Here is a 12,755-nt window from a genome sequence, read left to right as displayed (position 1 = left end):
TTTTTTGCTCCCTCACGCACGCGTAGCTCTCCCTGTTCTACAACACAGGCTCATGCAGATACGCTCCACCCTCAAGACAGCCCGCGTGAACCTTCGCCTTGCAAAAGAGTGATACAAGGCACAAGCCGACAAACACCGCCGGCCCAATCCCGTGTACCACAAGGGGGACAGGGTATGGTTGTCCACTAAGAACATCAAGTTTAAGAGACCCAGTGTGTTCAACCCCAAGTACATAGGCCCCTACCCGGTGGTCCGCCATGTCAACCCCGTGGCGGTGCAACTTCGGCTCCTGGCGCACATGCGCATTCACCCCGTGTTCCACGTGTCTTTGCTCAAACCCTCACAATGCCCTGTGAAAAAAGTCCCTCCTCCCGTATGGGTGCAGCATGAGCGGGAGTACGTGGTGAAAAGGGTGCTTGATTCTAAGCTGGTGCGGGTCAGGGTCTGGTACCTCTTGGCGTGGAAAGGGTATGGTCCTGAGGAGAATTCTTGGGAGCCGGCGACGGCAATTCATGCTTCCCGCCTGGTGGCGGCCTTTCACCGGCGTAGTTCTGGTAAACCCGGGGCTGCTCTCAGCGCCTGATGCGGCGGGAGGGGGGTGTACTGTCACGAGCCAAGTACCGATAACGCGCTCTTCGCATTACCGCAAACATCCTTTTCCCCCACACGGACTCTGCGTGAACTACACTCCCCATAAGGCCAGAGGAACATGCCCCACGTGACCCGCGGCGCGCTCGGCCATGCACGCCCCACGTGACCCGCGTTACGCTTGGCAGAGCGGATATAGCCCAACGCGTCCAGAGAGTGGTGCCGATGATTCTTGATTGTCCTTTGATCCTCCGCTGAACCTTCGGTCCTGTGCTGCTGCCTCGGCCCTCTGCTGAACCTTCGCACAGACACCTTCGCTCCTGTGCCGACGTCCACTCCAGGAATTCAAGACTCGGGAAGACGGCGCCGGAGAACCTCCACCCCCGACACCCCCACCTTCTGCCTTCAGGAAGGCATCTTCTTTCGTTTACTTCTATGACCCTGCTGTTTGAGTGCACTCGGGAGCATTAAGCACTGATTGGAAGTGCTGTCCTTTGCTCCTCGATTTCCAGTGTACTATCTCCTGAGGGACCAGTGTCTAGGTCGCACCCTAGCTGCATATCCGTCATCCAGTGGAGAAGTGTGGCTCACTGGTTAGAGGAGGCAGACCTGGAAGCAGAGGTCAGCCTGGGACCAGGGTTCAATTCCCGGCTCTGCTGGGTCTTGAGTCCATAAATGTCCATGGACTTGATAATTCTCGCTCCAGTGCATACTCGATTCATGGGTTCACACTCTGCGACTCTGGGCAATAGCTTGCTTAATCTCCACATGGGCCCCTCGCGGCGGGATGCCTGGCTTTCACCTTGCGGATGCCCTGCCGGGTTATCTCACAGGGGAATACCAGGATGGGTTCCCTAAGCAAGCGCTTAGAGACCGCTTGGTGATTTGCGCTATATAAATTCTTGCACATTTACATTTACATTTAACTGTGGTACGGGTACTCCCCTGACCTAGCGCCTTTCACTACACGGTGGTGGAGGAGGTGGCAGGTGAGAGAGTTACAGGAGAGAGAATTGGGTAACAGGACAGGGGTATATTCAGTTATCGTAACTCTTATGGTGTGTTTGTGTCTTTACAGGTCCCTCTCCCAGCTGTTCCTCCCCTTCCTTCCCTCGCTCACCTATCTCCTGAGTCCGTGTGTATAATACGTTTTCCGGACTGGGGGCAGATGAGAGGTGGACCCCTATAGAGCACATCCCGGCCATCGTGACACACGGGTTAGGGGGTGGGTGGTCACGCGGGGAGGGATTCGCGTGGGGGGTTTAATTTTAAATATATTTTTTTATTGGAACTTACCTTTGCGGCCGGCTCCAGTCTGGTCCCGCGACGTCCCCTGCCTCTCCTCCACACAGAAAGCAGCCAAGCAGGCAGCCTCCCTCCCCTCCCCTAAGCCAATCACAACGCTGCAATGGCAGTGTTTTGATTGGCTGGTACGCGAACCGCACAGGTGTCTATGGGGAGGCCGTTTTCTCCATGCAGCTGCATGCAGCCTACGTGGAGAAAATGGAAAGTGTGCATGACTGGTTTGGTCTACCATCAGCGCCCACAACAGTGGGCAAACCACTCCTTCCCTGCTTGGAGCAGGACCGCTCCAATCAAACCCTTCTGCTTTCTCGCAATTCGAGAAGCAGAAACATAAAATGGTATTCATAATACCATTTTATGTTTCTGCTTCTCGCACTGCGAGAAAGCAGTGGGGCAACGCTCCTCCACCCACATGGAGGAGCCTCCCTTGTTTACTATACCTACTATAACCGAAGTAAAATAAGGAAAAGTACTGGACTTTGGAGGGGTTAGATTTATTAAATCCACTCCCTCCTAAACAACAGTAGGGAAAGTGTTGGTCTTTAGAGAGGTTTGGTTTACTATTCCTACTCCCACATAAGCTAAATCAGGGAAAGTGTACAACTTTGGAGGTGTTAGATCTGCATTTCCACTCCAATCTAAGCAACACTAGGGAAAGTGTTGGACTTTGCAGGGTTTAGATTTCCTATGAAACAATTTGCGATTCTGAAAAGTTGTTCTGATTCACAAAATGGCTTTTGTTTATTGTAGAAGGTATTATGCCATGGCAAACCCTGTATTTTCTTGACTTACAGGTTTTGCAAAAAGTACATTGTGCTCCATGTTTTATCACCTACTCATTGTTTAATTTAATCTTCTTTGCTTATTTGAGATTGTATGAAACAACTATATAATATTTCCCAAAATATAATTATCCTGAGGAGTATTAGTGCTGGGGAAGGGCATGGGGGTTTTGTTTAGTTGTCAACACAGACATTTTACGTTTTATTGAGCTTGGTGCTTATGAAACCTTCGTGTTGTAAGCACTGGTGTGCACTTTGTCTTTTCTTTGTATTAATTTCTGTTGCTCACATTTTGGAAAATAAAAAAAACAGAATTGACCCGTAAAGTGTCGCTTGGAGACATGGAGCAGATTTATGAGGTTTTGCCGTAGGGAAGCGCAGCAGGCCTTCCTGCTGCGCTTCCCTACGGCCAAAGAAAAGGGCAGGGATGCGCCGTATCTATAAAATGCGGCGCATTCCTGTCCTTTTCCCCTGCGCCAGAATGCAGCACACATAGAAAAAGGAAAAACGAGGAGAAATAAAGATATTTCTCCCCGTTGCGCCTCCCTTACACCTCCCCTGGGGAGGCGTAAGCTTTTGGCGCTGCCTCAGATTTACGATTTCTCGTAAATCTGGGGCAGTGTCAAAAGGCCATGGATGTTGCTGGGAACGCCCCCAGCAACACCCATTGCACTCCCCTTTAACGCAGAACACTGAGTTAAAGGGACTGATATTAACGAGGCAGCATTAAGCCACAAAAAGTGGCTCAGTGGTGCCTGATAAATATCACGCAGGCTTCTGCGCCACGGAACGTCACAAAAAGTGACGTTCCGATGGCGCAACGGGCCTCATAAATCTGCCATGGTTCCTTAGAAGCCAATGAAGTAGAACACGTTGGAAACAGAAGCAGGAGTTCTATTGCCCATTCACGGCTGGGTTCCATCTGGGTGACTCCTTGTCAGTGTCCATGCTATATGGATGGATGTATGCAGCAGCCTGGAGGTAGATGTGGATTGCGTAGACCCGTAGGAACACAGATAATGCCTCGCTCACATCATACAGAGGAAAATGACTTAACAAGAGGTCTAGCTGCATTAGAAGATCTAAAATCAAAATGAATATTTTTAGTGAGCGTCTGAATACCTCTCTTATTTAAAGCCTGTTCATCAAGACACCCTTGTACAAGCTCTGTTCATCTTTTTATCCCAAGAAATTCTCAAACTCTGGATTCAGAGGAAGGACGTAATGGGAGAGTGCAAACTATTAAATCATCTTACATTAAGTTAACATGATGAAAGCAGACACAACTTTACAGAGCTTACTGTCTAATACAAGCTTGTTCTTTTTTCTTTACCTACTGCAGAGCAGGCCTTTGACCCCACATTTTTCTTCAGCAAAGCAGTGTCCAATGTCATCTCCTCAGTTGTCTTTGGAAACCGGTTTGATTATGAAGACAAAACGTTTCTAAATCTGCTCCAGCGTTTCAATGATCATTTCCGCTTCGTCGGGTCCTCCTGGGGACAGGTAATATGTCTGAAAACATGGTGATTGACTGTGATTGCTTTGACTACTATCTCACACCTGATTGTATGCCATGATGTAAAATAAGAGAGTGATGTAGCACGGGTGTTGTGGGCCCTAAAACAAACCGGAAAATCAGCACCCATCCCTCATACTCTGGTGTCCCAGGGCTCCTGCAACAGTCATAACTACGCCCCTCCGAAGAGACTTGTCCATGTCTATAGGTAAGCTTGATATCTATCTTTAACCATGGGATTCCCTTGGCATCCAAAGATATTCATTTGTGATTGTTGATGCAAATATTATTAGGGCATGTTTCATATTTGCACAGTTGGGTTTGTAAGTAGCATTGCTGTTGGGTTTGTAAGTAGCATTGCTGTGTATACTAGTATTGAGAAAGGGGAGGCCTCCTAGAACACTATTTAAAAATAATTTACAATCAGGGCTAAACAAGCTTTCACATAGAGGCAATAGTTGATTTTCAACACAATTACCAATGGGCAGCATTAAGTACTGCCGGAGGATGGGGGCAAGGACAGGAGAAACTATATAGCTTCAGAACACAGCAGAGATAATGTGTATATGGAGAAAATGTAGAACTTGAATTTTATAGGGAGAGAATGAGAAAAATATAAGTATATACCTTGGACGCAGCAGTCTGATAATCGGATAGTACTGAATATGTGGTTGCAAAAGCTGCTTCAAGAAGAGTACATTCAAATGAGGTTCTCTGACACAATAGTGGTAAAAACTATTGTTGACAAAAATATTGTGCGAAAAATATTGTTTACTACAATATTGTGTTTCTATACATATCATGGAAATGACAAAAATATCGACCAAAATATTGTGGCAGGTGTAGTTTCTGCGCATGCATAAATGTATCAGCCCACAGGCCTCACAGTGGACAATAACGGACACCAGACTCACAGCTACACAGTACGAGCCGGAAGTCCCGTGCGACCTCTGCTCCTTTATTTAAGCTCTCTGGCCATGCCTGGCCAGAGAGTGATACAATGTGTGGGGTTTATTCCGGTGGCCTTGTCGGCCTGCCTGAACACTAGACCGCTACATCCCTTCCCAAATTAGATTTTAACAAAAGCTCTCTCATAGTTCAACATGCGAATTCCACAAGTCTCTGGCTCGGTTGTGGATTAGGCCGGAGATTATATCGCTGTGGTCGTAGGCGCTGGCTGGCGGTTGGGCTGCTCGTTTCGGGGCATCCTGAGCTGGGTGTTGGTTCATCCCCCGGCTCCCGACTCACTAGTCCCTCGTCTCTACCTGCTTCTTCTGTCTGGCCGGGATGTACCTCTTCTTGGTATGTGTCATTACTCGCTTGTTGGTGGCCAGCCGGCACATCAACTTCTGGGGCTTGGACTCTTTTGAACCACGACACATTCCGGGGGATGGTCTCTCCTCCTTTCTCCGCCGTAACTGCAGTTCCCCTGATCTTTGTCACCATCCATAGCCCCGGCTCATAGGCGGTGCGGAACTTGCCTCCACCCCAGCGGTTCCTCACAAACACCATGTGACCTTGCATGATGACTCGGGAGCGGGCTCTACTCTTTTTGCTGGTCTTGTCATTGGTTGCCAGCCTGCGATCTTGTGTGCGTTTTGGGTCATAGGGTTGTGGTGCCCAGGTGTCAGCCATGGGTAGAGTGTCTCTCTGAGGTCCTGCCAGCATCAGCGACCATGGTGCCCTCTGGGTGGTGCAATGCGGTGTGCTTCTATATTCCCGCAGGAATGTCTGGAGGGCTGCTTCGGGATCTGTTTGATCGGCCATGGCGATGCAAAATACTTTGTTTATGGTTCGCATGAAGCGTTCTACTTTGCCGTTTGCTTGCGGCCACTGATCCCTGATCCCGAGCTGCACCAGAAATTTTTTAAATTCTCCCCCTTGGAACGGGGGCCCATTACCCGTTTTGACGACTTGTGTTAGTCCGAATAGTGCGAATGCCTTTTCCAACACTGGCCGCAGATGGTGGAATGCTGTAGATGGAAGTATTTCCACGATGGGATACTTGGTGTAGCTGTAGACGATGACCGTTGTTACTCTCCCGTCTGGAAAGCTTCCAAAGTCTAGACTCACCCACGACCACGGGGACGGAGCTGGTTCTTCCGTTATTACCGGTGCTGGCGACTCCTGACTACTGGTGAGCTGACATGCTCGGCAGTTCCTGACGACCCTCTCGACTGCTTCATCTAGCCCCGGAAACCACATTTTCTCTCTCATCTTGGATTTCATCCTGTTGATCCCTTGATGGCCCTCGTGCGCCAGCAGGGTTGTCTGTTCTTGAAGGTCCGCTGGCACTACAATCTTGGATCCCCTCAGAATCACTCCGTTGTCAGCCCCGCTTAGCTCGTCTCGGATCTTCCATAGTTTCCCTAGCCGATTTCGGTCGGTCTCGGTCCATCCGCTGATATTGTGTAGGAAATGTTCCCACGACCCGGCCTTCAGGGCAGTAACCACCCGCTGGAGGACCGCATCATTCTCCGTGTGCCTTTTGACTTCTTCGATTGTGAGGGCTTTGGGACAGGCCCACGGGGAGATCATGTTTATGTAGTCTTCTATTTGCTGCTCTTGGTGGGAGTGGTCGGCAGCTAGGTTCGATGGGTGCCGCGACAGGAAGTCGGCCGGGTTTCTGGCTCCTGGTCTGTATACTAAATCTAGTTGGTTGTGCTGCAATTGTATGGCCCAGCGCTCGATCCTTGGTGGTGGATGCAGCGAGGTGCCTTTGAACACTGACAGTAGTGGTTGGTGGTCTGTTACGACCCGGAAGGGATGCCCGCTGAGGTATAGATGGAAATGATTACACCCCCATTTGATGGCGAGCGCTTCACGCTCGATTTGTGAGTACCTAGTTTCGGTAGCTGTAAGCGCCTTACTTGCAAATGCTAGGGGAACCCGTCTCCCGGGCTCTACTTCTTGGGTCAGCAGCGCTCATAGGCCGATGGGGCTGGCATCGACTATCAGCTCTGTTGCTTTGGCGGTGTCAAAGTATGCCATGGTTGTCTTTTCTTGCAGTGCTGCTTTTACCTTGCGAAAAGCCTCCTCTTCTTTCTGACCCCACATCCACACTGCATCTTTCTTCGTCAGTGCTCGCAGGGGCTCGGATATTGTGTCAAGGTCGGGGATAAAACGTCCACAATATGTTGCCATACCCAAGAAACTCCTTACGTCCGATGTCGTCTGAGGAGCCGGAGCATGTTGGATCGCCTGAGACTTCTGGGGGTCTACCTTCACGCCATCTTGGCTGAACACATAGCCGAAGAAACCAATAGACTTCTTGAAAAATTGACATTTATCTTTGTGGAGGGTCACCCCATACTCAGCCAGTCGCTGGAGGGTTGCTCTCAGGTGCCGATGGTGCTCTTCCATTGTTGCCGAGTGGATCAGAATGTCGTCACTGACATTTAGAACTCCCTGAAGACCTGATAGTAGTTCTTTTACTGTGTTTTGGAAGATCTCTGCCCCAGAGGAAATGCCAAAGTTTAGTCGTTTGTAGCGCCGGAGACCTAGGTGAGTGGAAAAAGTGGTAATGTACCGACTTTCTTTGGCTAACCTCAGTTGGTGATAGCCCGCGTTAAGATCCAACTTGGAGAACCACCGGGAGCCATTTAGGTCTGCTAGGATGTCATCTACGGTGGGTGTGATGTGTCTCTTCCTCTTGATGGCTTGGTTGGGCATGCACATGTCAATGCAAAGCCGGATCTTCCCTGGCTGCTTCGGTTTTTCCACTATCACCACTCCGGGACACCCACGGGGTGGGTCCCGTCACCTTTTCTATGACGCCTTGTCGCTCCAGCTCTTCTAATTCTTGTTCTACGAGCGGCCAGAGGTGGAATGGTATCCGTCGGTGTCGTAATGCTACTGGCGCTACTGCCCTATCAATGTGGAGCTTCACAGGCGGTCTTCTTATGCTCCCTAGGCCCTTGAACAGCCGGGGGAACATCGCCAGGATCTCTTCAGTCTGTAGTGTCCTTACCGTGTTGGCAAATGTCACGAGACCTAAATCCTCTGCGGTGTGGCTCCCTACCAATATGTCCGCCTCTTGGTCAACCACGTGGAACGTTGTGATAACTTCATGGTCCTCGCCTTTCACTTGGACTGTCATTTTGCCTTTCAGATGCAGTGGCGTTTGGCTGCCATATGTGAAAATCTTCACCTGTGATGGTAGTAGAGCTGGCCTTGGGTTTAACTGCTTGTATTGTTGGCATCCCATAACATTTACTGACGCCCCTGTGTCGATAAGCGCAGTCACGGGAGAACCCGCGATTTCGATGGAGCATGTTGGCTGCGGTCGTCGTCTTCGCTTGAGGTCGCTGGCAAACGAAATCATGTGACACTCCTCTTCTTCGTCAGTTGACGAGTCCTCGAGATACTGCCTGCGTTGCGTTGCTGGCCTACTTCCCTTCGTGACTTACGCTTCTTCTAGCGTCAGGTGCCTGACTGCTCTTGATGGTGGTCGGCGGCTGGCGGTTCCTCTGTTCCTCATGCCGCCTCGACATACGCTTGCGAAGTGGTTAGGGATGTTACACTTCGAGCATACCTTGCCTCGTGCTGGACATTCTTCCGGCGGGTGTTCTTCTCTTCCGCAGTACCCACACTATGATCTTCGCGCGCTTCTAGGCAGCCACCAGCCTCGGGCTCCTTTCTGCTGCGTGTGTATCGCGTCCACCTTCTCCGTCTTTATTGTTACTGGCTGCTCTCCTGGTTGGATCAAGGCGGCGTCCATAGCTGTCGCTCTGACGTCTGATAGCTCGTGGGACCGCGCTAGCACCAGGATGTCTTCTAGCAGAATGCGCGGCTGCCAGAGTATGAGGGTCCGTAGGGCTTTGTTGCGGCACCCCTGGATTACTTGTGACCGTACTTCCTTGATTTGGTCGTCCTCGGTGCACGTGCTGGCCAATTCCCGTAGTCGTGCGTGGAATGCATCCATAGATTCTCCTTCTCTTTGGCGTGCCTGGCGGAGCTTAAAGCGTTCGTAATCGGGGTTTAGCTGAGGGTCAAAATGCGCATTCAGGGCCCTCACCGCTGCATCATAGTCTGTTGGAGGTCCTGTGTTACAGAAGTGTGCAAAAAGTTTGTAGATCTCGTCCCCTGCGAAATGGAGAAGCAGGGAGCGTTTCACGGCCCCATCGGTTTCTCTGGTGGCGATAAAATAGTTATCCAGATGGCCAATCCAGACGGTCCATCTGGGCGACGCAGTGGCCGGGTCAATCAGCTCACTGAATGGAGGCAATGCGCTGATTTGGGAGTGTTGAGGAAGTGGTAGTGCCGCTGGGACCACTGCCTGTGGGGCTGCTTGTTGCGACGAAGACGCTGGTAGGTTAGAAATGACCCTGGCAGAGTGCAGGGCTCCTGTCTTGGTGATACTTGATTTGTTTGCTTTCCTTCAATGAGGCTCTGTGCCTCAGCTTTGTGTGTCACTCTGTGTTTTCTGGGCCTTGTGATGGTGCCTTACTGACTGTGAGCCACGTGGAGGCAGGTGAGGGGCAGCCACTCGAGTTCATGTGCCACTGCAGGGCTAACTGGCAGTTGGGTGTGCAGGTATGCGCTTCTTGCCACTTGTTTTTCCCTCCTGAAGGATCGTCGCGTGGGCGCTGACTTCTGGGCCCTTCGCGCCGGATCGTGCTGCCAGGGGGCGGGGCTTCACGCCCGTGTTGATCGGGCCGGGAGCACGAGCGGGCCAAATGCTGATGCTGAGCTCACGCGCCAGATGCCACTCACCGCCTCCGCTCTCGGGCGCCACAAGGTACGCGCTCGACACAGCGCTCGATGTCCGCGCTCGCCCCCGGCGCTCTCGCTGGCAGCCCCCGTCTTTCCCCGATGTTGGCAGTTGCAGGGTCAGGCCGCAGAGATTAGCTGGGAGATGCGGGCGGGTCGTGGTGAGGATCCCATCCTCGTCGCCAATGTAGAGTTTCTGCGCATGCATAAATGTATCAGCCCACAGACCTCACAGTGGACAATAACAGACACCAGACCCGCAGCTACACAGTACGAGCCGGAAGTCCCGTGCGACCTCCGCTCCTTTATTCAAGCTCTCTGGCCACGCCTGGCCAGAGAGTGATACAATGTATGGGGTTTATTCCGGTGGCCTTGTCGGCCTGCCTGAACACTAGACTGCTACATCAAGGAATATCATCCAAAAACAGGTAAAAAAGTGAAAATTATGTTTTTTTATATATACATACACTTTAAAAGAATAGCCTAAAAATATTTGTATCTCTTAAAATAATAGAATGTAAAACAAATAGTTTGCACTAATTATTTCATTTTATCTATTTATAAATATAAATCTATCTATCTATCTATCTATCTATCTATCTATCTGTACATATATGTACATATATGTATATATCTATCTATATATATATATATATATATATATATATATCACTGCTCCATCTGTACCTTGAGACAGCGCACTCTCTGGATGGGTGCTTTTAACGCGAAGGTGCATCCGCGTTTACATATACGCGCTCACTCCCAATCTTTTCAAGACTCGGAAAGCACTCTACGGGAAACTCCTGCAATCTATTAAATCCTTTATTGCGTTGCAAGCATGAAAACATGACACGTTTCGGCTATGCCTTAGTCGAATGTTCTCATTGAACGCGTCAAAAAGCGGCATATTTAAAAGTGCATTACGTGAATCACATGACACAGTGAAGCATGGAAATTAACAAAGGACAATCTCCTTACAAAATATAGCGCCATATTGGAGTGTAGTTTTGAAACGCTCAAATGCAGATTCGCAATGATTTCTAATAAACTACTTACATCTTTCAAAAAGATTTCACTCATATTGACTTCCTTATTGTAAGGGAGACTCATAAAACTATATCGCCGTGTATCGGCGTAGTCGGTGTCCATATTGCATTATATCACCATGGATTGGTAACCATTCACTCATTACTAGTGTCATGCCAACAGACTGTTTATACTAGACAGCGTATGATTAAACATTTCACAATTCAATGCCGTATATCGGCTGTCTCAATAATATGCTGATTTAACAATTATTACGCCATGTATCGGCTTCAACTTCATCATAGTTGATCACATCGCCACAGTCTGCTGATTCACATAAAAACATCACATAAAAATAAACCTTCAAGGAATGATCAAAAATAGAGCACTTAGCTGACACAAATTATTAGTAAAAAATGATATCGTCACTTTCATAATTCATACAATTAACATCGGTATATTCAACCAAAAAAAAACACTGTTTGTTTCATTTGGTTCAGTCCCCTAGATGAACCGCCAGTTCTTCCCCTACGTTCATACCAAAGGGGTTCTTAGTTCCCAGGTCTATGATGTATCGTGATTCCAACCTGCAAAGTTTTTTAATTCTTTCCCCCCCCTTATGCTTATTGGGACATGATCCAACCCATAATAGCGTAACAGCTCCCTGTTACTATTGTGTTTCTCAGAATAATGCCTCGCAACGGGATAGGTAACATCACCCTTAGTTATGGCACGCATGTGCTCCAAGATACGTATCTTGACACAATGGATCGTGCTACCAATGTAGCGTAAGCCACACGGGCACTCCAAACAATATACCACATAATTGGTGTTGCATGTTAGAAACTTTTTGATAGGCCTAGGTTTCTTTAGGCCAGTTACTAAATAGGTGGATGTCCTATTACTGCCCACGCAGGCCTTGCATTTTCCACAAGGGAAAAAAACCTTAAGATCCCTTAGGGTTCCTGCTGCCTTGGGAAATGACTCTGCACCAGACTATCCCTTAATGATCTGGCTTTCCTGAAAGTTACCAAGGGGACAGAAGGAACATCCGACCCTATGATGTTATCAGTTTTTAGGATATGCCAATTCTTTCTCAAGATCCTTCTTAACTCATTAGCGTCACTTGAGAAAGTCGTCACCATCCTGAATTTATTTTCACCTGCCTCATTTATCTTTCCTCTCTTGTTTTTGTCTTCCTCTTTCTTTGTATTTTTATCATTATCAAGTAGAGTAGCTCTAGGTATGTTCCTGACTCTTTGGAGGGCTGTATCAAGATATTCTTTATTATATCCTCTCACTAAGAATCTATTAGTACTCTCTTGTGCCGCATTATCGAAATCCCCTTCCCTAGTGCTATTGCGTTTCAAACACAGGAATTCCCCATAAGGGATATTCCTGACTAGCCCAGGGAGATGATTACTGGCGGCGTGCAAGGTTGAATTACCTGCCGTGGGTGTATGGTACAAAGACACGAACAACTGATTGTTCTCCACTCTGATTTTAAGATCTAGGAAATTAACTGTTTCCGAGCTTACTTCCCCACTGAATTCCAGATTTACAACATTCTTGTTCAGATTGTTAATGAAAATGGATGCCGAACATCGAAGGAACAAATACTCCTCCATACTCAGCATAGATTTATCAAGCCACGCCTTGTTTGTCTTTTTCTTTTTCCCCCTCGGGCGGTCTGCTTTTTCCACCTCTCAGCCACGTTTGCCTCATTATGCGGAATTCCTCCTGAAAAGGAGTATGAGTAGGTCTTAATTGGCCTGCTGTATCATCTGAGGACTCCCCACCGGTGAGATTCCGCATAATGAGGCAAA

At 48.7% G+C, this 12,755-nt stretch overlaps 1 pseudogene across 1 annotated transcript in view; it reads left to right on the top strand.

The window, feature by feature from the left end:
• LOC146798117 (cytochrome P450 2C16-like) overlaps positions 1-12,755 on the top strand; it is a 592,094-nt pseudogene that overhangs the window by 150,185 nt on the left and 429,154 nt on the right. Inside the window, exon 4 of the transcript XR_014968608.1 lies at positions 4,018-4,178. The product of XR_014968608.1 is annotated as a cytochrome P450 2C16-like (transcript). The remainder of the gene's footprint in view (positions 1-4,017; positions 4,179-12,755) is intronic.

This window comes from Triturus cristatus, chromosome 9, assembly GCF_964204655.1.
Source record: "Triturus cristatus chromosome 9, aTriCri1.1, whole genome shotgun sequence".
In the NCBI taxonomy this organism is placed as follows: domain Eukaryota; kingdom Metazoa; phylum Chordata; class Amphibia; order Caudata; family Salamandridae; genus Triturus; species Triturus cristatus.
Note: the sequence above shows the minus strand (reverse complement) of the source record. Positions and strands in the feature narration are given on the sequence as shown.